Raw genomic sequence first — 8,259 nt, 5'->3', positions numbered from 1 at the left:
GAAAGTCCTGGAACTACAGGACTCAACGTTGAAAATACCCGTTTGTTGCCCGCCAGGTGTCCGTGGTAGTCACGTGACTGCAAAGTATCAATACCTTTACATTAGCGACAGTAAGTCGGCTGTTAGCTGCATAGCTACACTGTAAAAAATAAAAAGTTGAGTAAACTTAAAAAAGTGAAGCAACCAGCTGCAAAGCATTTTTGAGTTTACTCAACTTCAGTGGTTGAAGTTCATCCAACTACCAGTCCAACTCAAAGAAACGAGTAAGCACAACTACAGAGGTCCTGAAGTTCAGTAAACTCAAAAAAGCTTTGCAGCTGGTTGCTTCACTTTTTTAAGTTGATTCAATTTTTAACTTTTTTAAGTTGATTCAACTTTTTTACTTTTTTAAGTTGATTCAACTTTTTCAAATATCTCACCCAGATACTTGTACAGCCTTCACATTAAGAATCCAAATGCAGGGAGTAAACCATACTGTAAATACAACACAATACAAAAGACATTGCTATCATTACAGAACTTATTTATTGACAAATGTACACATATTTTAAGGTGATGAAGTTCTATTCCACTCTTCAAGATTTATTTAAAAAAAAAAAAAAAAAAAACACTATGCACAAAATTAGAGTACAAACTGGAATAAATAAATGCTCAACCTTACAATTATCCATATGGATTGCAGCTACTTGGACAATCTTTTGAAGGACTATGCAAAAAAAAAAAAAATCAGCCTTGCGGAGCACTTTAGGTCAAGATAAATAAAAGTTTTTTTTCTAAACAAACTAAACAATTTTTTTCTTAACCAGTTACTACTGGTGTATTTTAATGCTTTAGAATAGTTAACATTGGGGCCATAAATCAAGCCAAAGAGGAGAGTAACAACTGTGGCAAAGGTCTTGCACATTATCTGGCCCAAACTGCTCTTATAGTACTACAGAGAGGCACCTTATATTTGGGTTTGAGTGGATAGTGGCAACATCATCTTCAACGATAGTTAAGGTCCTCATCTTCTCCCCTTGTGAATGTCTTCTGGCTCTGTGTCCTGCAGTAGAAAATAAATCAGCATAAAATTAGGGTCATTTTTTTATTGTATTGAATTATGTTAGACCACAGAGTGTTCCTAAAGGTATGCTCATGTAACTTCACTTGAAAAGTAAAGGTGGTCATGTTTTTTAAGCATGTTCAAATTCAGCCATAGAGCTAAAACTGATAAACGGAAAACATATTCCCAACTCCAAACAATGCCATATCAGCATTGATGTGATTGCCTGTGGCATTCGTCCACAGCAGAATCCACGGCCATTCTGATTTAATGCTTTTTTTAGTTTTAGTTTAGTTATTTTAGGTCACCCAAAATCGTACATGTATTAAGGCACACATTCTGTTCATCACCCAAAACTGGTCATATTGCATCAGTGAAGATTGGTTTAAATCACTAGAGTCACATGGATTACTTTCATGCTGCCTTTTCTTGTTTATATCTCCTATATTCATATTCTTTCATATTATATTAATTTTATTTACTCTGCTATTGCTACATTACTGTTTAACCTTATGATTGTGCACTGTATTGTTTTAACAGGTTAGATATCAGAGGGAATGTCTCCGGACAGTGTTGTGAAGCAGTAATTTTCCACTGTCTTTGCTTTGGTAAAATAACAGCTTGTTGAATTTGTGCTATCAGATGAAGTCAAACTGATCACTGAGAAAGTTTCAACTACAATTATTTAATAAAGTAATTTTTACCATGACTTTGTCTGTTGATGATAAGTTTTGTATATCACACAAAACCTATCTCTTAACAGCATCTGGTAAATAGGTGAAATATATCAGGTGTGAGTGTATATGCTGATGATCTTCTTACCAGGCAAGTCTTCAGGATGTTTCCAGACTTTTCCCTCATAAACAAAGGCAGACCTTTAAGAGTTGTAGACTTTCTTTGAGGAAGCACATTGGAGTTTCTGTGTCTGAAAGACAGAAAAACAAATACGGAACAAGTTATATACAAAGTGAAGCATGGGAATTACCTTGAAAAAGAGATGGCACCATTCAGCCTTTAACCAGAGAGATATGATCACATGCAAAATAATTACTTGATGATCAAGTGAGGATCTTCATCTCCACCACTTGCTCTGTACAACTAGATGTGTATTCATTTAACTAAGAGAAAAAGGTGCTCTTCGGATCAGTTTGTGTGATACTGTAATACTCAGCAGAGACCCTAAAAAAAAAAAAAAAAAAAACATTGTTGAAACAGTAAGAAACAGTAAGTAAATTCAGTTCAACTCACCTGATCTTTTAAAAAATAAAGGCCACTGTTTTAGCACATCCAAGGATCTTGTCACTGTACTGATGTTCTTTAGTCTAAAAAGGACAAATACAACAGAACAAAGATACATAATTTTATTAAACAAAACAACAACAAAAAAATCAGTTACAGTTAGTAGTTAATTTAACATGTAGCAAAAATAATACAGAAAATGAATAATCAAATGTGAAAAAGAATCAATGCATAGGTTTCACTGTATTTACAGCGATTTTGTCTTTTGTTAATTGATTAACATTAAGGATTTAGCCTAATATTTAAGGATACACAATATTTTTATCCTATTCACTTTAAAACATACCGCACACATACTACCCATTCTATTATTTGATATGCAAAGCTAACATACATATTTTTAACATAACACATTAGTTTTGCATAGGCTTCTATTATTAAAATTTTCCTCTAAATTGTATTGTATTTAATTATATTGCACTACTGTAGAATGACTGAGCCTCAACCTAAGCATGTACAAATTGTAACTGAAATTTGTATACGTGACAAATAAACTTGAAATTAAATTGAACGGACTGCGGTCACTTTAAGAGCTCATGGATCTAATACTGAAACATCTAGGTTTCACCAAATTGGTTATGTTCACTTAAGACATTGCCGACTGTGTTTACTTGAATACTTTTTTTGTTTTGTTTTTTTGTTATTGACATAATTGTATGTGTATGTCATTATTAAATCGCAATACGCCACGAAAGATAGCTGAATTCGCACTCAGATTCTGTCCGAGACCCAGATAGCAAAATTGTTCTGGGCCTTTTATGGCCCAAACACTGTTCTTAGTTTTGGCAATCATACCGCAAGGAATGCAGGGCCAAAACCGGCCCAAACAGTTTTGCCAAAAGCGTGCCAGAAAGCTGCCAGAAAAATGCCAATGCCTTACCAGACGAGAGCCAGAAGACCCGAAATTGGCCCATATTCATGCCATAATATCACCATTGAAAAGCCAGATGTCTCCCGAGCACAGGCCACAACTCTGCCAGATTATATTAAACAACTAATTTGATTTTAAAACAACCCATATTCAATATCTGCACCCAACAGCAACCATGCAATTCAAAGATAAATCAAACCAGGAAACCATAACTGCTGAAAATTAGTGTTTATTTTCAATCAACATAAACATATGACCTAAATAGGTAAACATTTACAATTATTCATTTTTTTTTATACAAATAAAATGTAAGAAAATGAAATCTAAAAACATTTATAATACAAAGCATGGTTTTAGAAATCACGTAAAACCTTGAAACCATGTGTAAACCATGAAAGACCACAAACTTATGACCGGTAGTGTATGTTAAAGTGTGGCCAGAAACGGGCCAAAGTGGAACGTATATGTATGTGTGCCTGACTTGTGTTAATGTGTTATGTGTTGGTGGGTGGCTGGTGGTGGAGGACTGTGCTTCTACTCCTCCTACCCCCCTCTCGATCGCCAGCCAAATACAACCTCGACCATTGCTCCATCTCCTGGTTCGTGGATATCCAGGATTTCTCCGAATGGCTTCTAGAAACAAAGAAATAAAGATATCATGGCAGGTTTCAGAGTAGAAATATAAGACTTAAAGACAAAGTAAAGACAGGCAAAGCCATTTAAACAAATTTAATTTAGGCCTTTAAGTTAAAAGAGAACTCCGGTCAATTTTAACATTGAGCTAATTTTTTTTAAATTTGGAGTGTTGTCAATACAGAGAACAACGACAAAAATCTGTGTTGCCTACACCGTGTTATCCTCTTTTTAAAATTTGCACCCTGTTGACTTCAATGGGGCAAGTTTTAAACCTGCTTTTAGCCTCTCAACATCCTTGATGTGTCATTACAAGTGCACAGCCAATGTGAGTGATTCCTTCAGAGTGAACACGGTGAATCTGACTGCAGTAGATGTGAAAGATATGAATAAAAATGAATAAAAATTTACATCCTGTTTTCGGTCGAAGTCCATAGTAGTCGATTGTCGAGTTCACGCGCATAGGTTTAGTTACCTATGATCACGCGCGTGAACTTGGCAATCGACTACAGTGGACTTCGACCGAAAACAGGATGTAAATACAGGTATGAGCGCTGGCTAGAATAACATCATTTTTATTCATATCTTTCACATCTACTGCTGTCAAAAACGGTGGAGTATCCCTTTAACATTTAGAATTACATTGGCTTTTACATTGTTTTTTGTAAATATATAATGTCATTGTATGCATGTATGCACTGTATATCGAATGACGCTTTGGACAAAAGCATCTGCTAAATAACTTAACCACACTTCAAAATGTTTTAATTAATTAATTAATGAAAGTCGTAATGTTAAACTGCTGTCCGTCAGACTCTTCTGTTTACACATAAATGTCCTGCATGGGAATACCAACTCTAGGTAGAACAGACACTTAACAGTAATAGCTGGGTCTCCATCCAACTTTTTAATGCACATTTTAACCATTTGAAAAAGAAATCCTGACCTGAAACGGATAAAATTCACAATATATTTACAATCGGAGTTATATTAATAAACAACCTGATGCTTCCGAGCTTTATAATGGCAGTGGATTGCAACATCAGTTTGAAGCTCAAAAGTCTATCCATCATAAAAGTGCTTCACACAGTTCTGAGGGGTTAATAAAGGCCTTCTGAAGCAAAGCAATGAGTTTGTAAAGGTTTAAATATTAATATTTTTCTTACATGAAGTAAAATTACTAGCTTCCGGCCAAAAGAACAATAACATACATATTTTACTCTAAAGCGCAACTTATGCAACGTACTGCTGATATTTACTACGCCATGACGCACTACACTACTTCTGACGTCATAAGTTGCGTAAGTTGCACTTTGAATGCAAGTAGACTGCATATGGCCGTTCGGCCGTAAGCTAGAATTTTACTTTGTGACGTGTTAAAATATGGATATTTTTCTTACACAAACTCTTCAGTTCAGGAGGCCTATTTTAACCGCTCAGAGCCGCGTGGAGCTCTTTTATGATGGATAAATGCACTTGTTTGAGTTTCAAACTGATCCACTGCCATTATAAAGGTGGGAAGTGTCAGGTTTTTTTTTTTTTTTTTGTATAACTCAGATTGTATTTGTCTGAAAGAATGGCTTGGAGGTAAGTAAATCATTGGGTAATTTGCATTTAGGGAAGAATATACCTTGTACAATTAAGCAAGGTGTGCCTTGTAGGGTCTCTCTCTGGATATCAGCAGCTGTGGCAGAGGGCTAGGAAATCAAAAATGTAAACATTACCAAATGTATTACCAATTACACAACAAATACCAATTACAAATCTATTATTATTTTAATATTCTATACAGTCTGCCAGGCAGCCACATATAATTTGAGACAAACAAAATGGTTAACTTGATTTTAATACTACTGATAATGTGTTGCCTTCTCTGAAGACAAAAAGAGCAGTGAAACCCTTTCAACAGAACCCAGGATCCGAAAAAATATTTAATGACGATGCTGGTTGGTTTATGTTGCGCACGCGCAGTTCATTTTAGATAAAGACAGCTCGGCCAAGCACAGAGTAAAGTTAACATCTGAACATACCAGATGCTATATTCAGCTTTTATCACAGTTAACGATATAGTTAACTTACAGAATTAAATGAAGATACCAACATTGTCATTTAATTAAAGCCCATATTTCAATCTCGTTATTTGAAATAATAATTAAATTAAAATCGTGGTATCTTCATTTAATTCTGTAAGTAACGTTATTCAGTGACCGTAAAATCTACAAGCTACGTTTATGCTAGTGTGCAAACCCCCACGACTTCAAGACCCCCGATTAAAAGACAGCAAAACAGAAGTCCTAATAACATTACAACAGCCTGTCCGGTAGCAAGTGCAATCAATGCAATAATAACCTGAGCTAAGGAAGCTTACCGGGCTAACGTTAATGCTTATTTTTACAATCTGGGCTAACGTTATAGCTATCGTCATTGTGGTGGTTTTCCATTAACGTTACGTTACAAGCTCAGATCGACTCGATTCTACTCACCATGTTTGTGTTTCCATCGTGAATATCTATTGTCTTGTACCTGATGTGGTAATGTTACCTTTTTCCTTATGGACTGAGCAAGACGCCGCCACTTCACCGGGGTCAGTTCAGGTTGTTTACCGGGAGTGAGCGAGTCGAGTCGGGGCGAGTTGAGCTAACGTTATAGGGATCTAACGTGTCTAGCTAATGTATCTGAAATATACCAAACGAAAAATTGTCAATATCTCGTACCTTTACACCTGCATGTGGTTCCTTTTCCGTATGGATTGAGAAAGAAGACGGCACTTAACTGCGGTCAGTTCAGGTTGTTTTTTTTAGTCGACTCGGGGCGAACGTCACAGAAGCTAATGTCACTGAAATATACCAAACGAAACAATCAGCAGCACTCACTCATATCAACGGTATTAATATATACATATACTTATATAATAGATTTCATGTTAACGTTTCATACCTGAGATGTGTTGTTCTTCCAAAAATGTTTGATCCTCTGGTACCGTTGGCCGCGCAATTTCAAAATTCAAACAGCAGCGATCCCACAATGCTATGCGGTGGCTGTAAAATAATGCTTCTACAGTGTAGTTACAATAAAATTACAGGACTGTCCATAAATTTCCCATCATGAATTTGCATTTACAATAAAAACATGAATACAATATGTTGTTGTAAAATTTATTGTAAAAATTATATCAATTGCTAACAGTGTATATACATATGTGTATATATATATATATATATATATATATATATATATATATATATATATATAAATGTATATGTATATATACACTGTTAGAGTATATCTCTATATTTAATATATCTTCTAATAAAACTGGAGAGGAAATACTTAATTGTTTAAGTCATTTCACAATCACTCCCACACCAGCAACTGAAAAATACGTTGAATCTGGCATGTTTCATATTTGCCAGAAGAGAGCCATAAAATAATGCCCCTCCCTCCACCACCTCCTGCTGCGCCACCACCGATTCCGGAACTCTTCAGGGTTGCCATCCATTTGCCAACATCGAACACAAACCAAACAAATGCCAGAAGAATCCAGAAAAGGACCGGAAGATTTTGCTATCTGGGGAGAAGCGGCTTTCTGTCTCTCAATCAGCGCAAGCACCGCATTTAAGTCTTTATTCACGACTTACTGAGCTTAACATTTTTAACATCTTTTAAACACCATGCACGTCCTTGTCCTTCTTTTTCAAGCATGTTTCCTCACTCTAACGTTAGTCAGGGTAACGTTAGCACGTTAAGTAGCAATGTGCTACGTGGATAATCTCTAACAATAGAAACTTATCGTCACCACAAAATATATCTTTTAACATAATACTATATTTTATCAACATATGTGTGCAATTTATAGCCTATTTTCATTCATAAAGCTTAAAGAAAACTTACCGCAATCAGATGAAATCCAGTCCCTTCGATAGCGTGGTTGGAGGAGGAAACCCCAAGTAACGTACAGCGAGACAGACTGCGCATGCGCGATGACGGGAAGTTAAACGTTCGAACTATGAAATCAAAATATTAAGTTTTCTCAACTTAATTGTTTGTGTTCATTGGACAAAATAGTAGTGCACTTACAGTTAAATAGTTTTTATAAGTAAACTTAACATTGCAGTAAAAAATTTGCCCACTCAACTTAAAATTTTAAACTGAGTTAACAATTTGCAAGTTGGATTTTTTACAGTGTAATGTGACAGCCACATTCTACGTGTAAAAAGCTAGGTAACCATAAACAGTAAAGTAACAGTGTGGCGAGCACGACGAGGTCGAGGGCAGTGGTAGGACGGCGCGAGGCCGGTGGCGTGATTGATAATGAGCGACACGTGCGCGACGCACCGGTCTCGCATCTCTCACGGAGGAGCGGAAGCATAAAGGAGGAGCGACGACAGTGAAGAGCGAGAGAGGACAGGCCTGG

The 8,259-nt window shown here is 36.1% G+C and overlaps 1 long non-coding RNA gene across 3 annotated transcripts; it reads right to left on the bottom strand.

The window, feature by feature from the left end:
* Positions 1 to 506: 506 nt before the first annotated feature.
* LOC311294928 lies at positions 507 to 7,962 on the bottom strand. Of its 3 annotated transcripts, XR_014628138.1 has the most exons (5): positions 7,737 to 7,962; positions 2,291 to 2,364; positions 2,094 to 2,221; positions 1,865 to 1,967; positions 507 to 1,042 (listed from the first exon to the last, which is right to left on the bottom strand). It is a non-coding gene; the product is annotated as an uncharacterized lncRNA (long non-coding RNA). The 3 variants fall into 3 exon arrangements; XR_014628139.1 differs by lacking the exon at positions 2,094 to 2,221 and having other exon boundaries at positions 7,737 to 7,939; XR_014628140.1 differs by lacking the exon at positions 7,737 to 7,962 and having other exon boundaries at positions 2,291 to 3,046.
* Positions 7,963 to 8,259: the final 297 nt, after the last annotated feature.

This window comes from Rutilus rutilus (genome assembly GCF_951802725.1).
Source record: "Rutilus rutilus genome assembly, chromosome: 8".
Classification (NCBI taxonomy): domain Eukaryota; kingdom Metazoa; phylum Chordata; class Actinopteri; order Cypriniformes; family Leuciscidae; genus Rutilus; species Rutilus rutilus.
Note: the sequence above shows the minus strand (reverse complement) of the source record. Positions and strands in the feature narration are given on the sequence as shown.